Below are 20,064 nucleotides of genomic sequence, written 5' to 3'. Positions count from 1 at the left end.
CCACACCCAGGATACAAACAGGTGAACCCTGGGCCCCTGAAGCAGAACGTGCAAACTTAACCACTGTGCCACCAGGCCGGCCCCTGGAGCCAAGATTTAAACAAGCATTCTGACTACAAGGTACACACTTTTAAATATTGGCTTTCTTGAATTCCTGAGAATAAAATGTAAAAGGATTCCAGAATACCTAAGCTTAGGTCTTCATTTAATTATTTAAACTATGTCCATTTTCCTCATTGTAAGATGAATTACATAATTATACCTGTTTTCTTTTTAGAACCATTATAGGAATTGAATGAAGTGGTATCCGGGGAAGGTGTTTCATAAGCTAATAATTAGTATACACATAAGCTTGTACCCATTACTATATAATATCAAGTTGTTCCATTCTGTTTTGTTTGAGTTATCAATTCTGGTTGCTTCAACTATTGGAGAATTATAATTAGTATTTCTGAAAAATTGATAGGAACTTAATATTTGATTTTTTAAATAAAAATAAGCATTGCTTTTCAAATTGTATGTCTTTTAGTAAAATTGATAGTTCAGATTTACCTGTTTGGTTTACTTATTGTTATAAGAATGTGGAAATCAGAAAAAGGGAAAAAAAATTTAGACATAATGAAAAGGGCATTATTTCTTATGTATTTTAGTGATTAATTGAAAAATAGGGCACATCAGTTAAAAATAAATTAATTCAACCCTATTCATTAAAGATTGAAAGAGCATCAAATGATGAACTCTTTATTATTCATAAATGCCTTTATCTATGGTGACAAAAATTATATTAATTTAAAATGTAATTAAATGTAAACACATTGCATTCCATACTTTATAGTTTTCTAAATTATATTAGTAAGTGCATGGATGGGGACATCACAGTTGCACAAAGAATGGCAGAGAGGAAAGCTGAAATTTCTTAAGTGAGCCACCAAACCACCCCTCGGACTACCTACTCCCAGATTGTTTGTTAAAAAGATAATATATGTACATGAAGTTTAAAACACTTTGATATGGGTGTTTAATTTCTTCTAGGTAGAAGAACCTCTAATTCATGCTTTCCTTTTCCTTTCCTTTAGTAATTCTCCACTGATAAATATAAAACCCCTTAGTATCTAAGGATAACAGATATATGATATTGACTAATTAAGGAAAGGAACTGTATTTGTGTGTGTTGTGTACGTGTGCACGTTCATGCATTTGCAGAGCTAAGTGAGTATTCCAGGCAGTGAAGACAATACGTAAAAACCCTCAGAGATAGAAAAAGATTTGGGTTTAAGAAAAGAACAGATGGACATAGGTAGTGTTGCTAGAGAGACATATAGGGGCAAGGTTATGTAGGACAGTAGAGACCCTATAAGGATTTTGGTCTTTACCCTAAGAACAATTGGGTGGTGGTGGTGGTGTTTAAATGATCTTAAGTGAGCCATTTGAGTTTTCTTTTTTGATATTAGGTGAGACAGAATTAGAGGGTGAGGAAAAAGTAAATGAGAGTACCCCAGGTAGTAGACTTTTAATTGTCCTAGAAATAAATGAACGAGTCTTGGGGTAAGAATTCTTGGAGATTGTGAAGATTTGAGCATAAGGGAGAGGCAAGTATTAATTAACCCAAGAGAAAACAGTAAAGAAAGACATGCAGGTTCTTCCTTCTTTCCTTCTCTCCTTTCACCCTTATTTCCCTCCTTCATTGCTTTCTCTCATCTTTCTTTTTCTTGATGGGGGGGCAGTGGGGGTCATTGAGGATTCTATTTTTCACATGATGCATAACTGTGACTTCTATGTGACCTCCAAGAGGAGACGTTAAGTAACAGTTGTGTGTAGGGGTATGGAACTATGCAAATAGGTTTGGTATGAAACTAGCAGCAGATTATGATACTTAAAACCAAAGGAGTGATTGCTAACAAATGAAATAGGCTGTATCTCACAAGGACAATACCTTCAAAATACTTTAGAAAATTTCAAAATGAAGAGTGAGTTGGGATGACAGAGAGGGAGGAGATAGCTAGGAAAGTGCGCTATCACAGACATCAGCTGGTTCAAGGAGGAAGTACTCACTGTATTGATTGCTACTGACATGAAGATAAGGACAAACCTATCTACACAATGTAGAAACACAGTCATTATTGCCCAACCTTATGAGAACCATTTCAGTAGACAGTGTAGGCAGAAGCCAGATCAGAACGATTTGAGGAGAAACTGAAAAAGTATCAACGTGTGCAGGAAGTATAGAAAAATATATCCGGTATTTTTCTGAAAGGGAAAATTAAGATAAGGTAATATTACTAGGGAACTGGAGAAAAACGAAAGCAACCTCCTATGCTGCTGAGAAGAAGACAGTAACTTAGGAGAACTTGTAGATACAGGAAAGAAAGGAGGGGCATTCAGCATTATGCATTCCCTTTGAATGTTGAGATGGTGGGATGGGATCCAGAGAAGAGGTGAGCGATGGATAGGAGGTACGAAATTTTCTCCGTTTAAACAAGTAATGAGTATGTATGTAGATGTGGCTTTTGTTCATTTGTTTGTTTGTTTGACTTGATTTGGAGACATAACATTCAGAGAGCCCTTTTTCCTCTGTGTGTTGATAAGCAAGGTCAATCACTAAGAGTGAGAGTCAGAAGGGATGCAGATATTTCTAAGAATAGAGGAAAAAATGTGTAATTGCTATTTCAGGGAAAGTGCAGTGAATGCACCAAAAATAACAAGAAAACTTCCTGGAGTGTTGAACACCAAATTGAGATTTCTTATGATGAACTGAAGAGGTACTGATTCCTTCTACTGTATGGTTTTCCCTAGCAGAGGTCAACAGACGTGTAATGGTGAACAACATAGAAAAAGATGAAGGGAAAAGAGGAGGAAGAAGAGGAGGAGGAAGAAGAAGAAGAGGAGGAGGAGGAAAAAAGAGGAGGAGATAAGGAGGAGGTGCCAATACTGTGCTCAGCATGTTGCCTGATTGTTCTATTTAATGCTTCCAATCTTATTAAGTAGATGCTTTTATTATTTTCATTTTTATTACAGATAAGTGAATAAAGGACATAGAGAGGTCAAATAAATTGGCAGAGTTTTCACAGTTATTAAGTGCCCAGGCCTGACTTGAACCCTGGACGGTCAAGCACAAGAGCCAGAATTTTAACCTGTAGATGTTATTGCATTCTGTAAAATCAATAATGTGCATCTTGCATTTGAAGAAAAATAGACTTCCTAGACTGAAGTGGTGGTTAGTTTAAGAAGTAATGGATGATGCAGTTGAAAGTATAGAAAAGAAACAAGTTTGTGTAGGTTCCATAAGGTCAAGCTAATGAGTTCTGGATTTTAACTTTTAACTTCAACTCTATTTAGAATTGTTGAGGTCTTCAGGGCTGACATAGGGTAACATAGGTGAACAGGAGCTTCAGGTAATGTAGTCAGAAAAAAAAAAGAGAGTAGAGAGGGGCTGGCCCTGTGGTGTCGTGGTTGGGGTCGCGGGTTCAGATCCCGGGTGCAGACCTACACACTGCTCATCAAGTCGTGCTGTGGAGGGGCTCCACATACAGAATGGAGGAAGACTGGCACAGATGTTAGCTCAGGGCCAATCTTCCTCACCAAAAAAAAAAAAAAGAGAGAGAGAGCAAGAGTGAAGAGACCGAATATGATAATTTTGTGTTACTGTAGGAATTTGTCTATAATGGCTGTCTGGAAATAAATAAATAGGCAAATGTTAAACAAGATGATATTCAAATGTTTAAAAGGATCAATATAGAGACTTTTTTTTGGCCTAACTTAAAAGTTAAAATTTTACTCATATCAATTTACCTGACCTCTAAATTCATCATCTTCACCATCTTCCCCTATTTTGATTTACACAGTCCTCAATTAGCTGGACCCAAGATGGGCAGACTTAAGAATATAAGTAAATTCAATTAATGAAAGATAATATAAATATATTATATATTTTAAGCAAATCCGTAAATTTAAGTACCTTATTTAAAGCACTGAAAGAGTACTGGTTTGAACATATTTATTCTCCTACCACATACAATTAAAATTATATAAGTATATGTATATGTGTGTAATCATCTTTATATAATTAGGAATATATGTGATAACACTGGACAAAAAATACACAGACAGCTCATTTTAATAATATTTGTCATGTATTATTTTTAAAATAAAGAAATTCATTTTGTAAATAAAAACTCTGCATTATTCTGAGACATTTGTATCTCAAGCAGCATATGTGAAAATCACAATCTTCTCCATACATTAGTCCCTCACGTTTATTGAATCTGAGGATTTTCTGGCAGCATAGCCTTTCTGGGAAGCATGCCCCACCCATACCCCATCACATTCTCAGTGCTCCAGTGTGAGCTGTAGTATTTTATGTCATCTTACCCACTTGCCCCAGTTGACTGGTCCGGGGGTTTGCATTCAATCAATTCTGGGCCAATGAGCTACTTCCTAAGAGTGTTGAGTCCCTTGAAAACAACAGCAGTAATGACAAAACCCCAGAGAGAATAAACCTGACTTACACAGAGAAATTCCAACCAGAGATGGAGAGATCCTGGTGGCATCCAATCTTTAATCCTAGTCCTTTCTGGGTCCCGCTATGTATCTGCCCTGCACCCGGTTTGACTGCTGAAGCGTCTGAGAATTTTGTCAGTCAATGGAGTGCTCATTTTTCTGATGCCAGTCAGACTTCTGCCCCTTGAAACACAAAATTAATATAAATGCCTAGTCAATATTCGGCAGTGTGCAAAGAGTTAATCGAAGATTGTGTAACGTCAGGAGGAATAGTTTTAAAGTAATGAAGGATAAAATGCATTTATTCTTTAAAAATGCATTCGAGTGGGATGGTTAAAAATTTGACTTTCAGTCTACTTCAGAACACCCCAGGTTATAAAATATTACTGTTACAAAGTAAGTGGAGCTCATCTCTAATGAGTAGATGTCAATAGATTAGCATTTTAAGTATGGGATGACAGCATGATTGCAACAAACATCTGTAAAATTATTGCTTTTCATCTACATTAATTTGCTAAATGACTGCCATGCAAATAGCCCCAAACCATAAATAAAAAAGGCATTCAGGAATCATTAGTAAATTAGACCTTGGTTACCTGATTTAAAAATCAAAAAAGAAATTAAGTGTGTTGATGCATAACCTACAGTACTGGAATGTAATGAGGAGGTACAGGTTAGTGGAAACCAAGGCACTTTCGTGTTCAAAGAGAATCTCAGAGAATGACTGCATGCTGTGTTTTAGTGGTTATTGTTGGCTATTTAAAAAGAGATTGATGTGTATCACTGTGTTGTAAAAGAATGTTTCACATGCTGTGACACAGTAGTTACCTTCGAATTTCTGCCTATGGATATGAATCTGTATATTGAGAGTGCTGTATTGTACTGAATTTATACAGCTCCCATAACTACTGCAACAATCTTGCTGAGAAGTTGATGTCAAAAAGGGGAGAGAAAAAGAGTGAAAAATATAGGAGATTGGGTAAATAAATTCCTATGTGGTTCTATTTCTATGCATCACACATAGCTGTCAAGTCTTTAAAAAAAAATACAGATTAAAAAGTTTGTAAAGCTTGCTTCACTTTAAACCAGTGGTTTTGTTAAAGTGTAGCTGTGTTCACACACTCTAATAAAAGGAAATTCAATTCAGGAAAATATTTTATTATTTGGAATGGTATTTAGTGTTTAATGAATTGTTTCCTGAATTTAGAATTTTTAAAATTAGTTTGAATGCGTGAACACAGTCCAAAATATTAGGTTTAAAAATCCAGGATCTCTTATTATCTCAAATTGAGTCCTAAGATGGACAGAATGCATAGTGTATGAAAATAGTGACAACCACTAGGCACGGCGTGGACACTGTGCTAAACTCATTGACACTATTGTCTCATTTAATCTTCCAAAAATCATATGAAGAAAACTTGATTCTCCCATTTACAGAGGAGAAATGACTTTTTGAGGGTTTAAGTAATTTTCCTGAGATTACAAAGAAGTGCTGGGACTTGCCTTAGCTCTAACTCCAATGACCACAATTCAACCACTCTACAATATTACTTCAAGTCAGACACCTGTTTATACAGGTTCCTGCTCCTTCTCATCCTCACGATCCCTGTGCTCAACACACCAAGTCTTTCTAATTCGCTGACTCTGTCATATACATTTACAAATACAAACCGTGATTAAAACTGTTCCTCTTTCCTGACTTACACTTGCATTTTTTATCTTAAAGCTCACCTTCATTCATCCTAAGAGGCTCAGCAGGTAATATTTTCGCTTGTGTTTCCAGAAAACAAAACAAAATCAGTTAAACTAAATGATCAGTCTTGAGTAAATTGGTGATGCTTTTTCCTCATTACAGTGTCACATTGCCTCACCTTCATTTAGTTATGCATCAGTCTGTGCATAGATAGCAAGATCATGGATGCACAGAGACAAGACCTTTTCATCTGGTACTGCCATTATTTGCATACTGCCTGGCACACACAGTGAATTCTCAATAATGATTTAAGTGAATGAATGAATGGATTACATGCTTGGTTTATCTACTATGATTTATGATCATCAGATAATATCATCGTTACATTGCTGGAAATTACACCACGGTACTTAACTTTTTTCTTCTATCTTAGAGAAAGCTCCTGTTGACTTGCTATTAGTTTCAAAGATACATGGTCACATAATCTATTTTACTTAAATCCTCAGAAAGTTTTCTAATCCTTGTTTATTTTTGTAATAGCTATCAAGATTACATCTTTCATAGAACTATACAATTCACTTGCATAGAAATAAATCTCTGATTATATGCTAAATTGAGTGATATCTTATTTAATGTCTCTCTTCCCCAAAATCCTATATATTCCATCAGGAGAATTCCACGATTTGTTGAAAGTTTTGTCCCTAGAAACTGTCACAGATTAAGACACAGAAATGGAATTGGGCATAAAAAAATAAACAAATTATTGTCTGAACTGAGTTTGGAAAACTCAACATAAGGGCTTTTTTTAGCACACAGTCTAGTAACTTAATATAAAAATATCATGCATTGAGTAAAATCTCCAAATGATAAATGTGATATTAAATCATAGTTAAGTTCTAAAAGCATTTTTAAGCAATTAAACGTCAATGGATCCAGAAAAAATAGACTTGGTATAAGTGCTACCATGCTAAAATTTTTGTAATTTATTGAAAATTGATTGCAATAAATTTACCATGAAATTAGATTATGAGGAATAGACTTCCAATGTTTTGAAATTGTAATAATTCCAGCCTTCTGAAGGAAGCTTCTGGAGATTAAGGATTACTTGAAAAAATGCTAGAAAGATGAAACATTGAGCTGGGGATTATTGAAATGTTGTATACCATATAAGGATTAAAACCAGCGTAATACATCCAAAGAGTGCTAGAACATGTCGATGAAAATTATGGTATTGGGCACTATTAATGGAACCGATCCACAGGAAAGCTAATAAAGAATATCTAGGACCAAGAGAAGGGCAGGTCTGCTGCTGACAGCTACAATAACAACTTCGCAAAATACATATTAATGCCATAATCTTTTAAAAGTAGGTGATTAAAGTATAAAACTGGAAGTATGACTATACTCTAGAATATGCCAATGATATGAAATCTTTAATTACAGTTACTACTTCGTAAAGTATAATTTTCTACTCATAGCATCCATGCTGACTACATAAAGGGGAGCTTAAAACAACACGCCAATTTAAATTGATGAAAATGCTTTACCAGATAATATATATTTTTATAAAAGAGGTTTGAGGTATCAATGAAAAATATTGGGAGATGCGTAGTAAACTTTTTCTTTGCATAATCAGAAAATTATGTCTACGTCTTATGTCTTACGTCTATATCCCCATAAGAAACACATATAGAAACTTGTATATAATTATACACACATGCACACATATCAGTGAACACGAGCGGTTAACACTGTTTTTACCTAAGCAAAACCAATATGGTAAAAACTAAAAATCTATGTGTTTTTGGCATATGGAGTTCAAGAATATTGCTATATAGGTGAAACTGCTAAAAAGTGTGTATTTTTCTTTGTTTAAGGAAAAAAATTATCCATATATTTAACCTACTATTGCAGAATATTATTTCATATAGAGTTATTTTTAATGGTTCGATTTACTGTACACTCCCTCAGAGAATAATGCCAAAAATTCTCTTTTAAAAAAGGAACGGAATAAAACTCTCAAAGTCTGAGACAGTGTCAGAGGAGCTAGAGGTGTTATGAAGGGGTCTTCCTTCAAATGTTTCCCTCCCCCGTTACTCAGTCCCCTGTGCAGCTTCCAAACCCTACAGGCTGGTCCAGTAGACCAGGCTGGCGCTGGGTAGTGGGCCAGACCCTTGACAACACCGGCCCAGGAGACCACCCCTCAACCTCGATTCCATCAGGTGGCTTCTTGGTGAAAGCAGAATTCCTGGAGTCTTTTTCTGTTTTTTGGATAAAGCAAGCACATTTCACTGTCAGACGTAAAAGACAAGAGACATTAATAATACACACACACACACACACACACGCATCCCTGCATACATACGCATATAGGAATATGTAAGAATATATGTGTATATACATATATATTTCTGGGAAAACAAAGTATTGAAAAATATTCATTCACTCTCAGGGACTAACTGGATGTGTTTGGAAAATTATATGCACCACATCAGAATTCGTTGTTCATATATCCAAAATAGTACAGATAATCTACGACTATCACAATTCTATGTATGTAAAAATATTGTCAGTATAATAAAAATGTTATCAGTAAATGCAATTTTACAATATCTAGAAGAATGTTACATTTTCACTAAGTGATTAACATATAAGAAAATATTTTTTGACACTGAATTAAATTTTATATCGGAACAAATAGGAATAAACAGTGTTAAGATCAAATTAAAGGTATAAATATGAATTCACGATTTTTATGTAGGTCATCTTTCCAGTCCTGTTACCTAAGTGTCCAGCAAGGGTGTGATCATGGTTGCCACCACTTTACATGAAGAACATATCAATCTTAAACCATATTTGATTTCCAATACTATCCTCCTTTAATAAACAAAAAGATCCTTGGTAAGTTCTTTATACCATACCTTCTGGACAGAGTCAAATCCAGATGAACCTAGTAATGCTCATTATTGCCAGAAGACAAGGTGTTTTCAAAATGTCCAGCTAGTGTTTAAATGAAAGTGAAACCAGTTTAAAAATATTTCCTTAGCCAAACATGAGCATTGTAATGAAAATAATAACTATAAACAATTGTCACAAATTAAGTATAAAGTCATGTGTCCTTAATCATATTTGCAAAAAGAAAAGTTATTAGCAAGCATAAAAATAGGTAAAAAAAAAATCTGTAGGGGCTCGCCTGGTGGCACAGCGGTTAAGTTCGCACGTTCTGCTTCTCGGTGGCCCAGGGTTTGCCTTTTCGGATCCCGGGTGCAGACACAGCACTGCTGGCACGCCATGCTGTGGTAGGCGTCCCACATATAAAATAGAGGAAGATGGGCACGATGTTAGCTCAGGGCCAGGCTTCCTCAGCAAAAAGAGGAGGACTGGCAGTAGTTAGCTCAGGGCTAATCTTCCTCAAAAAAAAAAAAAAAGTAAAAAAGAAAGAAATCTGTAACATAGAAAAAGGATAGACTTAGGTTGACTTTTAAATTAAATTTTGATAAGAAGACATCAATATGTGTGAGTAATCTATGAATACTTCTCTTAAGTATATACTGGATTATGCAACATGGATTTACAGTATATTCTACTTTTAGCAGTGAATGGGAAATAGGAACTGTAAATATCTCCAATTGCTTTGAAAATATCAGGAATAGGAATCACTAGTGGTTACATCACAGATGGAGTAGAAAGCTGCTCTAATAGTGTAGTGCAATACAAGGGATTGGCTAAACGTTCTAAGAGAAATGATAAAGTTCAATCTATTTAGCTCTAAAAGAAAAATAAAAACCTCTAAATTTCATTACTTCTTATAGATGGTCATTCAAAAGGTACATTAAAGACTCCATTAATGCATCCAGATAAAGTAAATATTACTATCAGTTGTACAACAAACGCTGAAGAGATATCTGAATAATGCATTATGTGTGTTTTAGGAGACTAATATCTGTGAGAAATAGGATTAAAAAATTATGTTGTCACTTCCAGTTGAAAGTGGTAAATATAGTAGCAATTGTCTGCTCAGAAGAAAATCTTTCAAGAGCTTTAAAATAACTATATAGGTTATATCTATCTATCTATCTGTCTGTCTATCTATCTGCCTATCTATCTATCTACCTAACTATCTACCTATTTCCTAGCACACTTCATAACTGGTCAAACTAGGAGGTGGGTACAATCTGTAGATTCCAAAATTTGTGTAAAATATCATAAACAACTGAGATCAGGTAGAAGTTGATGGAGAGAAGGATGAAGAAAGAACTGAGAGCAAAGAGGACTCAAGGAGAGCAGACCTCGTAGAAAGGTCAAGAACAAACAAAAAATATTTCAAAAGAGAGAAGTAGACCCTGAGGTATAAATATTATATACCTTATTTGCCGCAAAATGAACTTGGGCAAGCAGGCTAATGGAGTGGATATATCTAATAGAGACAGAGCTGGGGCTCACGGAGATGGTCTAAAATTTCAGGAAGCAGTCTCTGTGGCATTGGAAATAGGCCATTTGAATGGAAAAACACATCTATAGTGAAACAACACTCTGGCCCTTCTCTGCATTTGAGAACCTATCAAAAAATCCTTCAGTGATTTTTCTGACCTCAGAGCTGTCCTTAAGCTTGTGTCTGTTGTTCCTACCTAAACTCTTCTATATTTGTCTCACACATATCACGATTTTTAATTATATCTCTCCTTTTGCCTTCTTATATATATTCTCTGTTTATTACTCATTTTATACTTTTCATCCATTTTCTCCCATACTGCTCTCTTTGGTTTCTTTGTCTCTCCACATTTTATCATTAAATACCCAACAAAAATATCACTTTCTCCTTTCAGCCTTCCATGACTATTCAATACCTCATTGATTTCTCCTAATATTATTTTTTATAAAAGTTTATTAAATTTTGCTCTCAATCACATGTCATAAGTTACTAATTGTGCCGGCCTGGACACTACAACAGAATGTAAACCGCTGAATACTGATCCATTAATTATGTTTGAGTCAAGGAAGCATTAACTCTCTGAGTAATATGGGGAAAGTTTTCACTATAGGAAGTGCCTTATGCAAATGCAGGAAGTGCTCAGGAAGTGAAGGCCTGGTAGGGTTGGGGGGTGGAGCATGAAATCAAACAAGTCATCAACCAGTCCTTCTGAAGCACCAGCAGGAGTGGAAAGGCAGGGATATGCTGGAAGCCAACTAACTACCTGCAGCTATCACAGTCAGATGGCAAAGGGGAGTTCGTGCAGTGGTTTATGGGATCTGTTGTCTCTGTACAGTTACCGTGGCCTAGTGTCTGCTAGTGGGTGTGGGGATGCTGTTGTACAGCAGAGACGACCCACCGTCAGGGAGAAGAGCTGGACATGGAGCAGAAGAGGGAGGGGACAGGCTAGAACTTGTGTTTCTCTCGTCATCATCTGACCACAGCAAAGAGTTTTTCTTCATCTCCCAAATCTCATGAAAATTATTTTCTGGCTATCTTTACTCTGGTACCATACAGGAAAGGGGAATCCCAGATTTACTAAATTGGCAATAGAATTTAGCAAAACAGACTCAATAGTTATACCTCTAAGAACCCACTGCACCTAAAAATAATAAACATTGGTGATTCTTTCTTTGCATTCACTCATTATGCACTTATTGATTGGCCACATATTTATTTGTACTGTCAAACGGAAATGGAATATTTTGGAAAACATTATTGTGCAGCCTATAATATAGACAGAAAAAAAACAGTCATTGATGCTTAAGCGCACATAAGGTTAGGCACTGCATATTTTTAAGTTAAATATTCATACAAAATCAAGTATCTAAAAATATTCTCCATTTGTTAGAAACGATGCCTTATTTTTTTTCCTTTATTTATTAAATTAGGTTTGGGCACTAAAATAATTATTTAAAACCATGATAGAAGTATGAACTGTGTCTCAGTAACCAAACTGTCCCAAACAAATTATTTGTCTAGTAAATAATTCTATTGCATTGAATCATCTCTCCATTTAATGCTGTTGTCACAAAGTGGTGACAAATATAAGCAAACAAACATGGTAAATTTGTTTTCATTAGAAAGCTTTTCAATTGTAATTCGGTTTTGCTTCCTAATCTTCTTATATGTAACCTCTAGGAACTGCTGGAAGATGAGAGGCACACAGATTGTCTGCTTCTTATTTCCTCCTCTGAGATTTTTCTTCTGCTTCCCGCAAGCTTAAAATAATCTCTACATAAACAAATCTATTCTTTTGTCTTTCTTAGCCTTATCTGTCAAGTCCATTTCAAGAGCGTGGGTATGAACGAAATAATGATATGGATTGAGAAATTCACTAAGACTCATACCAGACTTGAATGTTAACGCAGAAAATGGTTAGCTTTTGTGGCGGCAAATCATAGGAGGCAGTCATACTGATATTTCTTATAGTGATGCTAGATCTTATTTGGTTTTAGTAAAATAAATAGGTGAGGCAAAATAAAACAGATTTTATATGAAACATAAATTTACTCAGTGTTTTAAAGTGCCTGGTAGCATTTTTCTATATCTACAATGTTAAAAAGTTTAGAAATATATATTTCACTTCCACTATTATACCGGGACAAAAATAAGGAAGGCATTCAGAAATATCTTGGCCATATATCCATCAGATCAGAGTATACAAGGCCTGGAGACCTGAGTTGGGCAAAGTCCACACTACTATATTAGATAAAAGGATAACCTTGCAGGTATAATTAGAATTTTCTGAAGTTCCCACACACACACACACACATATATAGGTTATGCACATAGACATCCCACAGATACATACATATATTCAAACTATTAAAACAGAGACAAAATGAGGTCACAAAAGTTAATACCCTGTACATATAGATGTTTATATGTAATGGCTATTTATAAAAGGCAAGCTCCTAAAAATGACATACATGCATTTTAATTATAACATTATGTGATATTTACATTTAGAGACAAAACTTTTATATTTAATCTACACAAGATTCATATATTCCTGTTTTGTCTTCTGTTCTTTAGATTTTATACATTGCTATAGCATTCTAAGGACAAATTCTAAGAATTCCAAACATTTTACAACTTTAATGAAGGTATAATTAAAATGATTAATATACACAGTTATTTAAAATTGGTGAAAAATAATCCAACCTTTTACTTTCATTTCTTTAAAGGTAAGGAGTGAATTTACAGATTTTAGAAAAAAGGAATGAAGGAATAAACAAAACTTGGATATAAGGAGAATTCTATGTGAGAAATCAATTCTCAATTTCCATGTTAAAAGAAAGAAACAAAAAATGCGAGGGTATCTTATATTCACTCTTTAATTATTTCCATGTTTTATTTATAAAATGTTTGCTTCTTTTCATGAGTATAGAGCAAATAAGTTCAGGCAAAAAACAGTGTTTGGGTGAGAGGCATAAGCAAATTTTTAATATTATATGAATAACCCATTGGTGCTTTTGTGTTAGTGTTTATAATGCATCCCCAGTTTCTCTGTAGTCACTTTCTCTTCCATTTTTAAATAAAGAAGGAATATATATCTATATTTTTCTATCTATTTAATCTATCTATCTGTGTATATCTATCTATCTAGATGCATAGATAATCACATTTTCCTTCTCCATTCATCTGTCAATGGACATTTAGATTGTTTGCTGCAACGGAATATTACTCAGCCTTAAAAAATAAGGAAATTCTGTCATTTGCTACAATATGGATAAATCTAGAGGACATGATGCCAACTGGAAAAAGCCAGACACAGAAAGATAAATATTGCATGATCTTAGTTATATGTGGAATCAAGAAAAAAAAAAAAAAGAATGAATGAATGAAAAAAAAAGCTAAACTCATGGTAAGAGACATGAGAGATTTAAAGAAAAAAAAGCAAAGTAAAATAGTGCTTTCCAGGGGCTTGAGGCTTGAGGTAGAGGGTCATGGGAGTTACTGTTTAATGGATACAGAGCTTCAGTTTTGCAAGATGAAGAGTTCTGGAGATGGATGGTGGTGATGGCTGTACAATATAAATATACTTAGCATCACTGAACTGGACACTTAAAAATAGTTAAGACAATAAATGTCGTGCTATGTATATATTTCGCCACAGTGAAAAAAAAGAGACGGGATGTTCTCCTGGTATCTATGAAATGTTCCCCAACTACAAGGAGCCAGTAGTCTTAAAAATGTTTACACCTTCATATTTGTCTCACTGTCCTGGTGCATTTTAATTATTTTCTGCCTGCAGGAGACCAGTGGAAATAATTGAAAGAATCACTGAATAATATTTATATCTGCAGAATTTTTTGTGTTATTTATTTAAGGTTGCATTTAATGAAAAGAAATCTAAACCACAATTTTCAAATACAAGAAATAAAAGATTTTGTGTTAATAATTCAGGAGTTTTTCCAAAACGAACTTAAAGTACTCTCTTTCCATATTAAAGTTCTTGACAGATGTTTTGATATTTTAGTTCAACTTATTACAATACCTGCATTATATAGTTAAATAGTTAAGTCCTTTATGGTGAGGTAATTCATATTTCTCATTACTCTCTCGATTTAACTCCAGGAGACTTTAGCAATTAAGAAAGTAATAGACTGCCTCAACCTTCTAAGTATAGGCAGGAGTCTTTCTACCAATAGGATCTTTACATACTTGTCAATGCACTGCAATGAGGGTTGCCAGATGTGGAAAACGAAAATACAGGACGCCTAGCTAAATTTTAATTTCAGTAAAAGGACAAAACTTTTAGTATAAGTATGCCCTGAATATATGCATGAGACATATTCATCCAAAATACTCATTGTTTAACTGAAATTCACGTTGAATTGGGCATCCTGGATCTAAGGTAGCCATCCTAGCCCCAATCCAAACTTAAAATGCTCTGTTTTAAAAGCTGTGACTGTCATGGTCAGGCAGAATTGTAAGTGGTTCTCAGATGTGGAGAACTCCTAAAGCGTTCAAATAAGGCCACTACACTGCGTTTGTTTTCCATTTAAAATATGCCAATTGAAATATCTTTACAGGTAGCCATATATGGCAGCAGGTTACAAATCTTCAATTACAATGCTTAAAATATTAGCAACGTCCTTTTATTGTACATTCTGATTTATTTGGCAAGTTTATTGATTACAAATCCAAATACGCATGTCTGCTGAAAAATTTATCTAGTGAGAGTAGTTAAAACAAAACCTAACATAGGAATTAATTTGTCCCTTTGAATCCCAGGAAGAAGAGACTTGGGCCCACTCTTGCTTTCTCTCCTCAGAGAAGCTAAGTTTAGGGTCTTTTTCTCTCAAGGTATAAAATGGGGATAAATAAAAAATGTCTTAGGCAAAGGTATTTGGAAATTAAAATATGATGATAAATTGGAAGCAAAAATTTGAAGTATAAACAGTGTTACGCATAGAAGAAAAAATATCCAAATACATCATGTATTTTGGTCACTGAAATAAAACAGTTTGAATACTAATTGCTTTACAAAGGAAAAATATCTTACTTGTCAGTTTATATGTGAGGAATATTTTCCCACGTGTAGGGAACAGTGACAGATATTCTATTATTCAAATTTTGTTTAACACTATTTTACTTGGAGGAATTTTAAAATGATTACAGACATTATGACAAAGTCACCATAACTGTGTTTCTGCTTCGCATTAAACATTTAAAACAGCATTATGGTAAGATGGTTTTCTCCTGCTGTAATATGATAAACAGACGTTAGTCTCAAAATTATCATGCTGATTCAATTTTTATTTTTATAGATATGTATAACTAGCTTAGTTTTAAAATGATAAATGTGATACTATGACAATCATTTTTGAAGCAATTTAAAATCTTATTTTGACTTCACTAAAGTTATCATATTCTCAGTCATTCACTATTAATGTTCTTTACATTTACTTGGTTTTATATACAAAGAAACTAGATTTATTTTACGTATCTAAAACAAATTTATTTTTACTTAAACTGTTTTGAAAATGCCTCAATATGGGTATAGATTCTTCATTAATATGTATTTTTTTATTTTAATGGCTTTCATGACATCAGTTTTGTTAGAAAGCTGTGAAAGTAGCTAACGATTTTTGTGTCTTTAAGGAAGCCTACTTAAAGAAGAAATTTTCTTCAATCCTGTAAAAAGTTAAACTACTTATGGTATTAACACATCACTGAATGCAAAAGAAAGAATTTATTGCATTAAATTTTCTGCTCAACCTTTCTACTACTCATTCTATGGCATTTTGGTTATCTTGTAGCTTAAGTGATTATTGACTTAATCATGAATATATTAGGCCTAATGCATCTCTGTTCCTTTGGTACCATGTCTGGAATTTAATAAAAAATCAGCAGGTGGGCCAACAATTGGGATTCTATGACTTAAAGAGAAAAAGAGCAAAAAACACAAATATGTGGATACACACATTTTACAGAAATTGCAGTTATCAGCAGAGAATTAAAATAACCATAATTAATAATTTCACTAAAATACAAGATAGGAAATGGAAAATTAAGTGTTTTGCTTAATCTGCCAAAAGAAAAATTACCCCCTGAATCTTTTTAAGGAAGAATTAAGGAGAAGTTCTAGAACTACAATATTTAAACTTTAATTACAAATTCAATAGATGGTTTATAGCAAATTACAAACAACAGAAGAGAAGACTAGACAGCTGGAATATCCATCTGTTTAAAAATATCCAAATTAAAGGACACAAAGAAATGAAGAAATAAGAAAAAGTAAAAATGAAATATTGTATATACTGTAATATTTACATATTATTATGATCTCAGCAGCAAAAGCCACGGAGGTGATACTTGAAGAAATACTGACTTAGATTTCTCTTCATCTGATGAGAGACACCAGGCCCAGATTCAAGTTCTATAGTCCCCAAGTAGCATAGGGAAACTCAAAGAAAACTGCGAATAGTTATACCATGATAAAACTCCTGAAAACAAAGTAAAGACTTTAAAAGCAGTAATAAAACACACACAATACACACACATTATCTCTAGTGGAGTAACCATTTGATGATTGACAGCAGACTTTTCAATAGAAACAACAGAAGAACTATGAGTCATCTTTAGAGTCTTGAAAGAAAATAGCTGCTGACTTAGAATTCTATACCCAATGAAAATGCTTTAAACGAGTGAAATAATGGCATTTCAACCAAACAAAACTGAAAGAATACAAATCATCACCAGAAGAACTAGACCAACAGGAACACCAACAGATGTCCTCCAGACAAAAAAGAAATTAACCAATGTGCGAGCAAGGAAATGCAGGAATAAAATAAAACTATTGGAAAAGATAACTATGTGTGTTAAAATAAATACATTTTGTTTAAAACAATAATAAGAAGGCTCTGTGTCCTTCTAAATTTATGTGAAATTGAAATATTTGAAAATGATAGCAGAAAGGGTAGCAGGGAGGAAAACGGAATTAAAATGTTTTTAGTCCTCACTTTGCCCAGGAAGTGATAAAAATACTAATTTAAAATAGATGCTAACATGTCAAGGAAGCATACAGTACTCTCTGAGATAGTCCTAAAAGATGAATAAAGAACGAATTATTAGAATGATATAATTAGAATAAAAATAATACCTGATTATCCAAACAATGAAAGGAGGGGGCATGCCCCAATTTATTTTATAAGGGCCTAATAATTTTGAAGCCAAACAAGGACACTATAAGAAAGGATAGCATAGGCCAATTTCTCTCCTGCATAGATACAAAAATTCTAAGTGAGATATTAGGTAATTAATTTCAGCAATATATAAAAATGCTACACATTACCAATAAGTCAACATTATTCTAGAAATTCTCAAAGAGGATAAACAAATATATGATATGCACATGCTCAGCATCAGTAGTCATCAAACAAATGCTATTTAAAACAATGAGTTATGACACATATCCATGAGAACAACTAAAAAAACTTAAAAGATAAGACAGAACTATCAGTCCTGTCAAGTGCTGAGGACACTTTAAAAGATTGTTTGAAAATATCATCCAAAGCTTAACATATGTACATGAATGTGAAATATTCACACAGTGAAATACTATACTTCAATGAAATAAAATGGACTACTACTACAAGCAATGAGAATTATGAATTTCACAGAAAATATGTAAAATGAAAGAAGACAGATACAAATGAATAAGCTTTGTGTTTCATTAATATGAAATTAAAAAACAGACAAAACTAACATATAATGTTGTTATTGATAAGGAAGGACCAGAGGGAGGTTTCTGTGGTGCTGGGATTATTCCTTATCTCAATCTTAATTTTGAAAATTAATCTAGTAGTACACTTCAAATGTCTGAATTATTTTATCCTATATTTTAAATGTGTGAAAAATTAGTTTCAAGTATATTTTCAATATCAACTATCTTAATGGTACAGTCTCAAAGAGATGACATGAAATTTCCTTTCGTATATGAAGCTCATAATTAGGAGAGAGTGTTAATATTTTTAAAAAATACACAAACAACAAACTATTAATTCCATACGTACAGAAGTAGGTACTTTTATCGAAATAAAAAAACAATGTTTTGTGGAAAGATCAATTAATTCCAAAAGGGAATCAAGAAAAGGTCCATGGAGTATAATTGAAACTTGTAAATGAAAGGATAGTTAGAACTTCAATAAGTAGAAGGACACTGGTAGGATTTAACAGAACATGTTAAACTTAACAAATCACGTTAAACTATAAAACCAGAGGCTGCTTAAGCCAGGCAAAGTAAGCTTAACTCTGTAACAGATACTCTTATCATATAATCAATGACATTTTCTTCAACAGCGGTGACTGACATTTCTAAATGTGGAAGTTTTTCTTTTCTAATCAAAATATAACCGGTTCTTGGATAACCTTTCCAATCCACAGCAGAACTTGGAGAAAAAGAAAAATCATCAGAGCCATGCAGCAGAGTACAGAGGGAGAAGTCATTTCTGGAATAATAGGGGGCAAGCATTTCTGAAAATCATTAGAAAGACAGTGACTCTTTTTATATATTGTTTAGAGTTTCAATGTCTGTTAGCAAAAATAGAAGTTTTATGTATAAAACTTGAGAGAAGGTAGTGGAAATGCGAATGCTGCGTATTTGCATACAAAGGAGCTGAGAAGCGTCAGCAGTCGTTATAGAATCTCTCATACACAGAAAGTAACAATTCTGCCACAGAACGGGGTGGGCTGTAGACAGCATCAGGCATAAAGATTGGTGGTAATGCAGCACCTTGACAGAGGGGACACAGCCATTTTTCTTAACCATGTCTGCCATGTGTCTGATGGAGGCATAATATTTAAATTAGATTCTTTTTGATGATTTAACACACTGCAGTTAATTCCATTGTGTAGATTAAGTCTCAACAAACTTTCGGTGCAGTGAAATTGATCCTGAAAAAAGGAGAGACGTCCATGTGTGAGATGATAAAGCTGGAGGGAGTCTTCCGTCACTGTAAGACCCAAGATCCGGTCCCATCCCCATGAAAACTCTATTCTGACCGCTTACAACAAACCGTCAGGAGCAGCAGTGCAGCCGAGAAACAACTAGCTGCCCAAAGCTCAGGATTTAGTTAGGGGATGGCTTAGTTCTGCAGTTTCCAAAGGGAGATTGATCCTATCTATAGATCCTATGTAGTTTGGCTAAAACACCCTAGAGTTTAGTTATCACAGGATTGGACTGACACAGAGAATAAGTCATTAGCCATCGTGGAGGGATAAAAGGACCCCACTCTTGAGGTGTTGTACAGAATGAAAGAAAAGGAGAAGACACATGAGCTTAAATGACAGTTGGCTCTAGAGCAAGCCCTTTGCAGAGAAAAATTGTTATGGAGGGATATTCTAGGTTATTGAGTGCCTGATAATAAGAGGATTAAGGTAAATCCACTTT

The sequence above is a fragment of the Equus asinus genome, chromosome 24, assembly GCF_041296235.1.
Source record: "Equus asinus isolate D_3611 breed Donkey chromosome 24, EquAss-T2T_v2, whole genome shotgun sequence".
Lineage (NCBI taxonomy): Eukaryota > Metazoa > Chordata > Mammalia > Perissodactyla > Equidae > Equus > Equus asinus.
Note: the sequence above shows the minus strand (reverse complement) of the source record.